The sequence below is a fragment of the Pantherophis guttatus genome, chromosome 4 (assembly GCF_059756535.1).
Source record: "Pantherophis guttatus breed Tessera chromosome 4, ASM5975653v1, whole genome shotgun sequence".
NCBI lineage: Eukaryota > Metazoa > Chordata > Lepidosauria > Squamata > Colubridae > Pantherophis > Pantherophis guttatus.
The window spans coordinates 157298787-157313537 of record NC_142066.1 but is presented as its reverse complement, the minus strand read 5'-3'; the positions used below and the strand labels follow the sequence as shown (position 1 = coordinate 157313537).

General features: G+C 43.4%; 1 pseudogene across 1 annotated transcript; it reads right to left on the bottom strand.

Moving 5' to 3' along the window:
• Window positions 1-11348: 11348 nt before the first annotated feature.
• LOC117658026 (cathelicidin-related peptide Oh-Cath pseudogene) lies at window positions 11349-12524 on the bottom strand (annotated as a pseudogene). The gene is made up of 3 exons (XR_015734174.1): window positions 12339-12524; window positions 11899-12006; window positions 11349-11465 (listed from the first exon to the last, which is right to left on the bottom strand). The product of XR_015734174.1 is annotated as a cathelicidin-related peptide Oh-Cath pseudogene (transcript).
• Window positions 12525-14751: the final 2227 nt, after the last annotated feature.

Genomic DNA, 14751 nt, shown 5'->3' with positions numbered 1-14751 from the left:
AAGCGCCTGGCACGGGGTGGGGCAGGCGAGCTGCCCGACTGGCCTTTTGCAAGAGCCCCCCCCTTTTCCCCCTCCCAAAATTTTGCACACCGGGGAATCCCTTCAAAGGGTCTTCGCGCGCAGACTGGTCAAAAGTGGGTGGCTGGGGGGGGGGAGAGAAGAAGGAAGGAGAGAGTAAGAAAGAAGAGGAGAAGAGAGGAATGAAGAAGAGAAAAAGGGAAGGAGAGAAGGAGAAGAAAGAAAAATGAAGGATAAGAAAAGATAAGAAAAAGGAGGTAGAGGAAAGGAGAAAAGAAAGGAGAAAAAGGAAGGAGAAGAAAGGGAAGGAAAAGAAGAGAAAAGGGAGAAGAAGAAAGCAGAGAAAGAAAAGGAAGAAGGGAAGAGGAAAAAGGAAGAGAAGAGAAGGAGGGGGGAAAGAAGAAGGAAGAAGAAAAGAAAAAATAGAAGAGGAGAAAGAAGAGAAGGAGAAGGAAAGAGAAAATGAAACAAAAGAAAGAAACGAGACAAAAGAGAAAAGAAGTGTATCTTGCTGGTTTCATTTCATTTTATTTGGCTATATACATCTCTCTTTTCTGGGGCTCAAAAGTATTTCCTAGCAAATAAACCTTTAAAAAACTCCAGAGTCCCCCTTAAAACCTGAACTACTGAAGTGCCCCTTTTTCAAGAAAACAGCATAGAAAATCTTAAAAAGTGGATTCAGAGCCTTTGCAAAAAGTTCTACTTTATTTTTCTAGATTCATGGTGATTTTCCATGGAAAGTGAAAGAGAAAAAAAAATTGCAAGAATCTGGAAAGGGCTTGGTTGTCCTTGAAATTGCTCTAAAAGAAGTGGATTATTTCAATTTCAGTGAATTGTTCACTGTCGGGGGCCAGATTAATAAATCCAGTAATTTCTTTTGGGGCTTCAGTCAGAGAGTTTACTAATACAAGCATCAGTTTAACAGATTACCAGTTAGAAGGGACCTTGTAGGTCATCTAGTCCAACCCCCCTCAATCTACACCAGTTCTGACAGATGGCAGTCCAGTCTCTTCTTGAAAGCCTCCAGTGATGAAGCTCCCACAACTTCCGAGGGGAACTTCTGTTCCATGGATTGATGGTTCTCACTGTCAAAAAATTCCTCCTTATTTCCAGGTTGAATCTCTCCTTGATCAGTTTCCATCCATTATTCCTTGTCTGGCCTTCAGGTGCTTTGGAGAACAGCTTGACCCCCTTCCTCCTCTCTGCGGCAGCCCCTCAAATATTGGAAGATGCTCTCCTGTCTCCCCTGGTCCTTCTCTTCCCTAGACCAGCCATGCCCAGTTCCTGCAACCGTTCATCGTATGTTTTATCCCCCAGTCCCCTCATCATCCTGGTTGCTCTTCTCTGCCCTTTTTCTAGAGTCTCAACATCTTTTTTATAGTGTGGTGACCAAAATTGGATGCAGTACTCTTAAGTGTGGCCTTACTAGGACTTTATAGGGTGGTATTAGTACCTCCCTTGATCTTGATCGTATCCCTCTGTTAATGCAATTTAGGATTGCGTTGGCTTTTTTGGCTGCCGCTGCACACAGCTGGCTCCTATTGAGCTGGTTGTCCACTAAGACTCCAAGATCCCTCTCACTGTTACTGATATTAAGCCTGGTTTTCCCCAGTCTGTATGTGTACTTTTGATTTCTCTTGCCTAACTGTAGGACTTTATTTTTCTCTGCATTGAATTCCATTTTGTGAGATAGGGCCCAGGGTTCAAGTCTGTCAAGATCCATCTGGACCTTGAGCCTATCTTGTAGGGTGTCGGCTATTCCTGCCAGCTTAGTATCATCTGCAAATTTGATGAGTTCTCCTTCTATTCCCTCATCTAAGTCGTTCATGAAGATATTGAAGAGTCCTGGCGTAAGACTGAACCTTGTGGCACCTCACTCCTTACTTCTCTCCATGTAGACTTGGACCCATTAAAGACTACTCGTTGAGTACGGTTTGTCAGCCAGTTGTGAATCCATCTGGTGGTGAAGCTATCCATCCCACTTTTTTCTAGCTTACAGAGAAGTAGGTTGTGGTCTACTTTGTCAAATGCCTTGCTGAAGTCTTAAGTATATTATGTCCACAGTATTTGTCCTTTGCTTGAAAGGAGGTTTAAAATTTGGAAAAAAAGTGGATTTTATTCCTGACTTCTTAGAACGGTGCTTCTCAAACTTGGACCTTTTAATATAGAGGGCTGGACTTCAATTCCCAGAATTCCCCAGTCAGCATGATGGGGGGGAAAATACCCCAAAACTCCATCCGGCCTTCTTTTCAACTGACTTTGGTTCCGAGCCGGAGGCATTTGGAAATGGACCTTCCTGTTTCAAAGATGGCCACTGCCAGATCAGCAAAAGCCCAATTTTGCAAGAAGTCGAAAAGGGAGGCGTCAGGAGTTTCTTAAAGAAATTTAATTTTTAATAAGAGCAAAACTGCCTAATGTGGGGGTTTTTTTTCTCCCTTGCAAAGGCTAGTTAAAGGAAATTTTTATTTTCTCACAACCATCTGGAATGCGGTTGCTAGCACTAACAAAGCTTGCAAAAATGCGGGTGCGTGCAAAATATAAGGGCTCCTACCCTGACGGGGTTGGACTAGAAGACCTCTAAGGTCCCTTCCAGCCCTATGATTATATTCCTATTCCTATTCATTGTGAAAGGAATTGTATTGTAGACTAGAAAGTTTCTGCTCAAGGAGGAACCAGATCAGTTGGGGAAGTTGAAGTCCACTTCCATGGCTGGGGAATTCTGGGACTTGAGATCCAGGCATGCTGGATGTAGGATTTGGAAAGCTGAAATCTAATGCATGCGTGTCCAGGGAATTCTGGGAGTGGAAGTCTTAAAGTCGCTAAGATCGAAAGACACTGATCCGACGCTGAAATGACCGCCTGTCATAACAACAGGGACTAGTACGGGCCTGGTGGCTCAGCAGACTGATAGCATTGTGATTAAGACCAGCTGCCTGCAATTACTGTAAGTTCGAATCTCCCCAGGCTCAAGGTTGACTCAGCCTTCCATCCTTTCTAAGGTAGGTGAAATGAGGACCCAGATTGTGGGGGCAATAAGCTGACTTTGTATAAACATACAAAAATATGAAGGCTATTGCTTAATGCATTGTAAGCCGCCCTGAGTCTCCGGAGAAGGGCGGCATATAAATAAAAAAATAATAAAAATAAAAAAAATAGTGTTTTTAAGAAAGCCTTTTTTCCTTTCAAAGTCTACAAATCAGGTATGTTCCTTGATAAGCTTCGCTGAAATGCCTATGTTTAAGCTAGGTATAAGCTTTAAGAAAACACGCGTCATCGGAAAAACAGCTACACATGTTCTTTTGCTTTATGGTCTCTGACATGTGTCTCTCTCTTCCTCCAACTTCGATAAACGTTTTCAAGTCGGAGTAATTACATAGAGCTGCCTCCAGAGGGCAGCAGCACACTCCCCGGAGGACCAGTGCCTTCGCATAGTTCAATTCTGAGCTACAGATATTTTTTTTCTTTCAAAATAACATTTCCTATTCACAACTTATCGTTGGCTCCTCTTAAGGAGATGAACTGTTTAGCTAGGTTTTTGTCTTGCAATATTATATTGATTTTGTTTTTTAAGGAGAGACTGGACAGCCACTTGTCTGAAATGGTAGAGCTGGGGCTGGACTACAAGACCTTAAAGGCCCCTTCCGGCTCTATTCTGATTCTGATTCTCAACTGGGAGGGATTTGTGTTTATAGAAATAATCTCAATAAACAACTGATTTAAAAAAAAACAAACCTTTCACTCGGTGAACCTTTAAAAGTTGCCTTGTTTTTAAAGTTATATTTAAAAAAATGCAAAAGTCTACGGACAGTCCTTGATTTATGACAGTTCATTTAGTGACCGAAGCAACAACAGCACTGAAAAAAGGGACTTTTTCACACTTACGACCGTTTGCAGCATGATCAAAATTCAGGCCTCTGCCAACTGACTCATGTTTATGACAGTTGCAGCATCCCGGGGGTCAGGCAGTCCCCCTTTTGCGACCTTCTGATGAGCAGAAGGTCAGCAACGGGGAAAGCCAGATTCGCTTAACGACCGTGTGACTCACTTCACAACTGCAGCGATTCACTTTTAACAACCCTGAATTGGAACCCTGAATTTGAATTTTTAAAGAAAAGACTTGAAAGGGTATCAGGTTTCTTGCTTGAGCAGGAGGGGTTAGTCTAGAAGACCTCGAAAGGTCCCTTTTAGCTCTGTTCTGATTGATCGATCTTCAACAAATTTGACCCCGAAAATATGAATCCCCAATTAAGTGATCCAACAGAAAGTCATCACATACAGCTAATCCTTGAGTTACGATCGTGACAGAGCCCAACATTTCTGTCGCTAAGTGAGACATTTGTCAGTGTCACCTCAGTTTATCAGCTTTCTGGCCACAGCTGCCAAGCAAATCACTGCCATTGTTAAGTTAGTCATGTTTTTTAAGTGAAACCGGGTTTTCCATTGGACATGGCTTGTCCGAAGGTCGTAAAAGGGGATTGCGTGACCCTGGGACGCTACAACTCTCAGTTGTAGTCAGTTGTCAAACATCTACATGGTCACTAAACGAAGATCTGTAAATTGGGGACTAATCTGTAAATTAGTTTCTAAGTTGGTATGAAAGTTAAAGATTTGCCAGAAAAAAAATTGGAAAGGAATGCAAATGCAGGAAATTCTGACATAATGGGTAGTACGAAGGATAAACTGGACTTTCTTAGCAAGGGGAATGCTCTGTTTTTATGAATTTTTCAACAGGATGTGGATGCAGAGCAATTTACATTTATGCCCTTTGGGAGGTAGTCCTCGACTTACAATGGTTCATTTAGTGACTGAAGTTACCTCGGAACTGCATAAAGTAACTAATGAGGTTTTCAGTTCCATTGTAACTTCAAACGGTCACTAATTGAATCATCGTAAATTAAGGACTACCTGTATTTCAAATGTATGTTGGAAATGTAAATGCAATATTTACATTTAGTGACCAATGTTACAAAGGCACTAAAGTGACTTAAGAGAAGTTTACACACTTACGACCATTACAGCTTTCCTATGATCACGTGATCAAAATTCAGACTCTTGGCAACTGACTCGTATTTATGATGGTTGCAATATCCTGAGGTCACGTGATCTCCTTTTGCGACCTCCTGACAAGCAAAGTCAAGGGGGAAAGCCAGATGCACTTAATAACTATTTAGTGACTGTTCAGAGTTACGACGACACTGAAAAAAGTGATTTAACAACCATTTTTCACACTTAGAGACTGTTGCAGCATTCCCAGGGTCACATGATCGAAACTCAGATGCTTGGCCACTGACTTGTATTTATGACGGTTGTAGTGTCCCCAAGTTCATGTGATCCCCTTTTGCGACCTCCCGACCGATAAACCCGATGAGAAAGTCCGATTCGCTTAACAACCATGTGTCTAGGTTAACAACTGCAAGGATTCACTTAACAACGGTGGCGAGAACGGTCATCTAATGGGGTAACACTCACTTAACAAAGGTCTCACTTAGCAACAGATTGAGTCAATTGTGGTCGTAAATTGAGGACTGCCTGTATTTGAACCTGGATGGATCAGGCATAATGAGATGATTTTGGTGATTTTTGGTAGATAAAAAACCAAGTAAAATACAATAACAGATTTATTAATAGAGTTCAAAAGGCCTGAACTTTAACTCTGCTGACGTTTAATTAGGTCACTAGTTAAAGACAATCGATGACAGATCAAATCGGGTTGCAAATAGATCTAGAAGTTAATAAATTTTGAACCTATTTTGCAAGAGGGGGAAGTCATTGTTGCTACAATATTCAACTAAGCGAAATAACGTGCATTTTTGTTTTTGGTCCTTTTGATTCGTATTTTTTCAATGTTCGTGACTACTTTCGTTTTGCTTTTGCTCATATTTTTTCCTCCTTTGGATTTTAATCTTTTGAATAAAGTCAAAATTAAAAGTCAAACAAATCCAAGGGCTGGAAGGAACCTTGGAGGTCCTCTAGTCCAACCTAGTCCCAACCCTACCTATACAGGTAATCCTTCATTTAACAGCCAGAATTGAACCCCAAATTTCTGTTGCTAGGTGAGACAGTGGTTGTGAATTTTGTCCCATTTTACGACCTTTCTCGCTGCATCACTGCAGCGTGAATCACTGCAGTTGTTAAGTTAGTTGTTAAGTGAAACCGGGTTTTCCATTGACTTTACTCATCAGAAGGTCGCAGAAGGGGATCATGTGACCCCGGGAACGCTGCAACCGTCATAAATACGAGTCAGTTGCCAAGCGTCTGAATTTTGTTCACGTGACCACAGGGAGGCTGCAGCGGTCTTAAGTGTGAAAAATGGTCGTAAGTCACTTTTTTCCAGTGTCGTCGTAAGTTTGAAACATCATTGAATGAACTGTTGTAACTTGACTACCCATAGACTCTAGCATGCCAGCTTGGTGGCTTCCGCAGAACATAAAAGTAAATAAAATACGGCGCTACCACAAAACAACACAACGCTGACAAAACTAAGCAATAAAGCAATAAATAAAGATGGCGTAATCAAACGGGATCAAAACATCAAGGTGCCTTCATGGCTTGAGACCAGGTGATCTGAGGGACCATCTCTTGCCGGTCACATCTACCCAACCCATCAGAGCGGGGAGGCAGGGACCCAGAAGAAGGGCCTTCTCCGTGGTGGCTCCCTCTCTCTCTGGACCATCATCCCCCCAGAGATTAGAATGCCCCCCCCCACTCTTAACTCTCTTCCGGAAGGCGCTGAAGACATTTGTTCTGCCAGCGGGCCTGGGGAACACAGAGCGGGAGGGAGCCCATGAAACGGCTCGTGTGATCGGCTGTCGCCGGGGCAGGAGGTGATTTTATTATATTATATTAATTTATTTGATTCTGGGTTTTTTTAGTTTTTATTGTTTTAAATGCGGTCGTTTATTCTGTAAGCCGCCTTGAATCGCCATGGGAGAATAGGCGGCAATACAGATTCAATAATCTGTACGTCTGGACTATTCTAACACTCTCTACATGGGGCTCCCCTTGAGGTGCACTCGGAGGCTCCAACTGGCGCAGAGTGTGGCCGCGCGGGTGGTTATGGGGGCGGCGTGGAGCTCCTCTCCTGCGCAAGCTGCACTGGCTCCCGGTGGTCTTCCAGGTGCGCTTCAAGGTTCTGGTTACCACCTTTAAAGCGCTCCATGGCTTAGGACCTGGTTACTTACGGGACCGCCTACTACCATTAACAGCCTCCCGACCAGTACGCTCCCACAGAGAGGGGCTCCTCCAGGTGCCGTCGGCCAAACAATGTCGGCTGTCAGCCCCTAGGGGGAGAGCCTTCTCTGTGGGGGCACCAACGATCTGGAACGAGCTCCCCTCAGAGATACGGAAGATCCCGGATCTGCGCACCTTCCGCCGCGAGCTGAAGACTCTTTTATTTCATCAAGCTGCCCTCGCCTAAATCTTCTCCCTTTTAAGTGCAAATTTTAAATTTTAATGTGTTTTAAAATATGGGTATTTTAAATTATGGGTATTAATTCAGCCAAATTTATTTAATTCATTTTATTCGATTTTAAATTTTTATATGTATGTGTTTTATTTCGTGGCTGTTCACCGCCCTGAATCCTTCGGGAGTAGGGCGGTATAGAAATTCAATAAAATAAATAAATAAATAAATAAATAAATAAATAAATAAATAAATAAATAAATAAATAAATAAATATATTCTGTCTTCCCTCTGTCTTCTGTCATTTTCTGTTTTCTGTCTTCTCTTTTGTTTTCTGTCTTTTTTCCCCTCTTCTTTCTTCTTTTTCTCTTTTCTGTATTCTCTCTTATTTTCTCTCCTCTCTCTTCCTTCTTCTCTCTTCCATTTTCCATCTTTCTTCTGTCATCTTCTATTTTCTGTCTTCTCTCTTGTTTTCTGTCTTCCCTCCATCTTCTTGTCTTCTGTTTTTCCCCCTCTTCTTTCTTACTTCTCTTTTCTGTTTTCTCTCTTTCTTCTGCCTTCCATCTTCTTTTTTCTCTCTTCTGTCTTCCCTCTTCTGTCTTTTGGCTTCCATTTTCCATCTTCTTTCTTCCATTTTCCATTTTCCATCTTCTCTTTTCTGTCTTCCCTTTTTCTTGTCTTCCATCTTTTCTGTCTTTTCTTCTGTCTTCCCTTTTTCTTCTGTCTTCCATCTTCTCTTTTCTGTCTTCCATTTTCCTTCTTTCTTCTATCATCTTCTGTTTTCTGTCTTCTCCCTTTTGTTTTCCGTCTTCCCTCCATCTTCTGTCTTCTGTCTTTCCCCCCTCTTCTTTCTTCTCTTTTCTGTCTTCCCTTTTTCTTGTCTTCCATCTTTTTTCTGTTTTTTTCTGTTTTCTCTCTTCTGTCTTCCATTTTCCATCTTCCTGGACTAGAAGACCTCTCAGATTCCTTCCAACTCTTTTATTCAGTTATTCTGAATGCGTGACCATGGGACGCTGCAACCATCATAAATACAGGTCATTTGCATTTTAATCCTGTGAACATCAGGACGTTACTGAAAGGTTGTAAGTCTTGAGGACTGGTTGTAAGTGACTTTGTTCAGGGCTGTTGTAATACTGAATGGTATCTAAACAAATGGTTGTAAGTTGAGGACTACTTCTACATATATTGGAGAAGGTGCTGTCCTAGAAACTAGGAAGTTGGGAGTTCTAGTCCCACTTTAGGCATGAGTGCTGACTGACGGACTTCGGGCCAATCACCAGGAGACGGGGAGTTTTAGTGCCGCCTTAGGCACAAGAGCCAGCTGAGTGGGCCAATTACTAGGAGATGGGGAGTTCTACTCCCGCCTCAGGCACAAGAGCCAGCTGAGTGGGCCAATCACCAGGAGACAGGGCATTCTAGTCCCGCCTTAGGCACAAGAGCCAGCTGAGTGGGCCAATCCCCAGGAGATGGGGAGTTTTAGTCCTGCCTTAGGCACAAGAGCCAGCTGAGTGGGCCAATCACCAGGAGACGGGGAGTTCTACTCCCGCCTTAGGCACAAGAGCCAGCTGAGTGGGCCAATCACCAGGAGACGGGGAGTTTTAGTCCCGCCTTAGGCACAAGAGCCAGCTGAGTGGACCAATCACCAGGAGACGGGGAGTTTTAGTCCCGCCTTAGGCACAAGAGCCAGCTGAGTGGGCCAATCACCAGGAGATGGTGTCAGCTAGCTGTCTGTTTGCTGCCATGGAATTGGGGTGGGTGGGTGGGGCTCAGTGGAGAATTTTTCTTCGCAGGTTTGCTACAACCGGTCTGGGCTTTGCTTATCCCCCCAAGGTCGTTTCTCCTAGCTTCGGCATGCGACAACCAGAGACGATGCACTTGAATCCAAGACTTTCTCAAAGCATTTCCTGGCCGGTTGCCTAGCTACAAGGGGGGGGGGTTGTTTTTTTAGCCCTAGGGGTTTGTTTCAATATGATGATGCTTCATGCACTTTCGGCTCTCCAAGTCTTGCCTGACTCGAGTTGCATTCAGTTCTTTCCTAGTAAAAGTACCATCTTTCCTCTAAGTCTACGAAGCCCTTCTTTCGTGGCGATTGGAAGGAAGCAGCCCCGACAGGCGCCGAGTTCTAATCCAGCAGGATGGATTGGTTTGGGCTTCTTCCTCTCTCTCAGCCCAACCCACCTCACAGGGTTGTTGTGGGAAAAACAGGAAAAGGAAGGAACGTGAAACACGTTTGCTGCCTTGAGTTATTAATAACAATAATAAAGGTTGATGGAAACATCCATAATGACAGATGGGTGCTACTGGACTATTGTGAATGTTGTCCTCAGCTGCCCTGACATTTATTATTATGCCGATTGGTGGTTTTATTAGGTTTATCTTGGTTAGCTGCCAAGAGTTGCCGTTACAGGTGGCTGTAGAAGTGCACTCAGGTGAACTAACCGCACGGAGAAGCTCTACCGAAGTGGTGACTCAGAATCAACAAAGGCTTCAGGGAACATAATTAGAAGACAGAAGAGAAAAGAGGGAAGATTTAGAATTTAGAATAACAGAGTGGGAAGGGACCTTGGAGGTCTTCTAGTCCAACCCCCTGCTAAGGCAGGAAACCTTATAGCATTTCAGACAAATGGCTGTCCAACCTCTTCTTAAAAACTTCCAGTGTTGGAGCATTCACAACTTCTGGAGGCAAGTTGTTCCACTGGTTAATTGTTCTCACTGTCAGGAAATTTCTCCTTAGTTCTAAGTTGCTTCTCTCCTTGATTAGTTTCCACCCGTTGCTTCTTGTCCTGCCCTCAGGTGCTTTGGAGAATAGCTTGACTCCCTCTTCTTTGGGGCAGCCCCTGAGATATTGGAAGACTGCTATCATGTCTCCCCTGGTCCTTCTCTTCATTAAACTAGACATACCCAGTTCCAGCAACCGTTCTTCATATGTTTGAGCCTCCAGTCTCCTAATCATCATTGTTGCTCTTCTCTGCACCCTTTCTAGAGTCTCCACATCTTTTTTAATTGTGGCGACCAAAACTGAATGCAGGATTCCAAGTGTGGCCTTTCCAAGGCCTTATAAAGTGGTATGAACACTTCACGTGATCTTGATTCTATCCCTCTGTTTATGTAATCCAGAACTGTGTTGGCTTTTTTGGCAGCTGCTGCACACGGCTGGCTCATATCTAAATGGTTGTCCACTAGGACTCCAAAATCCCTCTCACAGTTACTACTATTGAGCAAGGTACCACCTATACGGTACCTGTGCATTTTCTTTTTCTTGCATAAATGTAGAACTTTACTGTTTTCACCATTGAATTTCATTTTGTTAGATAGCGCCCAATCTTCAAGTCTGTCAAGATCCTTTTGTATCTTGAGCCTATCTTCTGGAATGGCTATTCCTTCCAGCTTAGTGTTCATCTGCAAATTTGATGAGTTCCCCATCTATCCCCTCGTCCAAGTCATTGATGAAGATAGTAGACAGAAGAAAGAAGACAGAAGAGAAAAGGCAAGAAGAGAGAAGACAGTAGAAAGAAGATAGAAGACTGGAGAGAAGAGAAAAGGCAAAAGACGAGAGAGAAGAAAGAAGACAGAAGACAGATCAATCAATCAATCTGTTGATTGATTAGAGGAAATTGGGAAAGGCCACAGTTGAGACCTTATGGATGCTAGCTGGTTGTTCCTGATCTCCTGTTTGCTTAGGGAGCCAATAATTTTTCAGCAGTTCTAGATTTAGACATAAAGCAATTCGACAATCAGTCATTTTCTTTCAATGATTTAAGTTACCTGGAGAGGTTCAGGGGCTGCCCAGTCTTGAACACAAGAGACCAAAAATTCTCCTTGCAAAATCCGTTTGGGCAGAAAAGAGGGGGAAAGAGAATGAGGAAGGATGAGAAAAATGATCCTACCTACCACCTTTTTACCTCCTCCTCATCCCCCTGATTCTCCTTCACCTCTTCCTTCTCTTCCACCTCTTCTCCTCCATTCCTCCCACGGCTTTGCAATCCAGAACAGCCATTGGTGGATTCTCCCCAAGGAAATAAGTGGCTGTGCATTCTCTGACCACCTGTAGAGGAATAAAAACATGCTGAGAATGAAGCCACCTCCCAGAATTGATTCCATGGAGACCATCATCTTGTTTTTCTATAGAAAAGATCTTGGATCAGCAGCTGAAGTTGCTTCAACCAACTTTGGACAAATTAAGCTAGATCAGCCTCTCCATGCACACTTTGGGGTAAAGGAAACAATGATTGTAGGGTACAACGAGTCCTTTCTCTATCCATGGATCTTGGTCAAGGAATTGACTTGAAGAACCAAGAGAAATAATGTCCCTCAAGACAAAGGTAGAAGGGAAAGAGACAATCTTAAATATGATCTTCCTTCAACCCAGTGGGGATGGACAACAGTTTTATCTCTGCCAAGAAGATCCTACAGAGGTCCTATGGCCCTGTCTCCATCTACAATAATGACCAATCCCATCATTGGTATCAATCACTCACCCCGTCTTCCTTGAAGTCACATTTATCCAAGGAACCTTCTTCTTCTGCTGGACAGACTGTCTCTTTGATGGTGAACTTCAACATTTGGGTACCTTCAGAATTGGGATCCTGAAAGAAGACATGGCCAAGCAAAGGTGTTACTTTGAAGACCCCCTGCACCTTCTCCCCATTTTAGACTGGGACCATTTCTGAATGAGTCTTGATGGAGCCGCCTGAACGTGGCTACACAGAAGAGTCCATGCAGGTTCCAGATGTTCTTCATACAAGGCCCATCATCCTGATTGACCATAAATGAAGGCTGTTCAAGCTAGGAGAACAGGGTGGGCAGAATCTTTCATGTCAGCTAGCTCCCCCGAATTCTTAGAATTGCTTCCCACAAGGGATGGGTCTACTCTGCAAAAACTCAAGTCCAACATGGACCTGAAGTGAAGGGTACCTACCCAATCAGGTTGAGGAACAGCATCCAGGAGCTGGTAGAGGGAGTCTTCTTGTGCTTTGCTGTTGTAGTTGGCCACTCCCTGTTCCACAGCCCCATCATCGGTGAGTAGTTTCTGGGATAGTGCAGAGTGTCCAGAGGCTGAAAGAGCCCCAACCACCAGCAAGGTCTTCCAGAAGAAATCTTCCATCGTTGGTTCTTCTGCTATGAAGCTCCACAGGTGATGTGGTTCCTGGGACATCTGCTTGGTGGCTAGTGGCCAAGGGTTTTCCCCCAGTGAATTTTCCTTCCTTCAAAGCAGGAGCTCCTTCCTTGAGAGAGGAGACAGATAAACCAGGACTTTGAGACTTACTTATTGTCCTCAATGTTCTTCTGGCAGGTCTCCAGATCAACATTCACAATTTCCCAGCATGGAGGAGGAATTCTGGGAATTGAAGTCCAGCTCTCTTAAGTTGCCAAGGTCTTCAGATCAGCCTAAATTCCATTATGGAATTTTGTATGGGTCTTCTACCTCCATACTCCTACTCTACTCCAACTCCTTATAGACTTCAACTCCCATAAGAAACTTTCTCCTTCTCCTTCTCCTTCTCCTTCTCCTCCTCCTTCTCCTCCTCCTCCTCCTCCTTCTCTTCCTCCTCCTCTTCCTTCCTCTCCTCCTTCTCTCTCTCCTCTTTCTTCTTTTCTTCTTCTTGGAAAAAAACAGTCCACTTACTTTTTGAAAAAGTACCTTTGAAAGAGCATTTACATTGGCTACTAGTTATAACTTCATTTGTTTCTACATGTTCGCAATCTGGTTTTTTTTTTTTTTTATTATTCTTTTTTTCCAGTATCTTCCCAGGTACTGATGTTAAGCTGATTGGTCTGTATTTCCCAGGTTTGTATTTTTCCCCTTTTTAGAAGATGGGAACCTTTTCCAATCCTCAGGTAATTTCCCGGTGCTCTGGGATTTCTGAAAGATACGGTACAGAGTTCCGTTGAGGCCCACCTGTTGATCAGAAGATCTCCAAGGCCTCTTCCAATTCTGCAATTCTGTATTCTGTACAGAAAGTCCTCGATTTACAACAGTTTGTTTACTGACTGTTCAAAGTTACAACTGTGGCACTGAAAATGTGACTCATGACCGTTTTTCACAGTTGCGACCATTGCAGCATCCCCATGCCCCTAACCCTAACCCCATGATCCAAATTCAGATATTTGGCAACTGATTCGTATTTATGACGGTCACAGTGTCCCGGGGAGGGATGTATCACGTGATCCCCTTTTGCGACTTTCTGACCAGCAAAGTCCTTGGGATTCACTTAACAACCAGGTTACTCATCCATCGACTGCAGCGATTCACGTATCCACTGTGACAAGAAAAGTCGTCTCACTTAATAAAATGGCTCACTCAGCAGCAGAAATGCTGGGGTCGTAAGTCGAGGACTATTCTGAAGGTGTCTTGCTTTTCGTCCTGACTGTTGGGGAACCAGTCCTGACCAAAGACCGTCCTTCTCTTCCCCTCTAGGATCAGCCCAAACGGGTGAAGAGATTCCTCCGAGTTTTCAAAAAGCTCAAGAAAGGCCTTAGGAAATTGTTCAAGAAAAAGAAGATGGTTACCGGACACGTCACCTCCTAAGAGAAGATTCGGAACGATCCCGTCCCAGATCTCCCATGACGGTGATCTCCCTCCATTCCCCCCCTCCCTCTTAGACCTGCATTTGGGGACCGTGGAGGACGTCAATCGGACACGAGCTTTGCCAATGATTGTGTACATTCAAATTTGTGATAGAATTGAAGTCTGAATCGAGGTGGGAAGGGAAAGGTTGCAGCCTGCAGAAGAGACCCGTTTAGGGAAATAGTGAAGTGGAGAAATTGCAGAAATGTTTTTGTTTTAAGAACAAGTCAATACATGATGAAATGAGACAGAGCGAGGCTGTTTCTTGCAAAATGCAATTCTTGTCAGGAGGGAAATGGGCTTTTACAACACTTGTGGGAATTTCTTCCTGGTGAAATTTGGGGCTTCCAGCTTTCCCAACATATTCTTCTTTTGTTCCTTTATCTGCATTTTATTTCCTTCATTATGTTTAATCTCAATTGGAAGTTCACTTTTCTTAGCCTTCCTCCTTTCCTTTCCTTTTCTTCTCTCCTGCTTAAATTCTGATTTTGATTCTCATTCTGACTCTCATTCTGATTTATTCTGATTTATTTTTAATTTTATTTACTTTAACTTTAACTTTAACTTTTATTTATTTTCATTAAATGGATTCGTTGGAGAATTTCCCCCCTGTTTTCTAGACCAGGCAGCCTTTGGCATCTCTCGCTAGGTAGATGAAATAAGAAGGAGAAAACAGCTAATTTACAGTCTCGACTTATGACCACAATTTCCATTGTTAAGTAAGACACATAAGCGAAGGCTCCCCTTTGCACTTCCCACCACC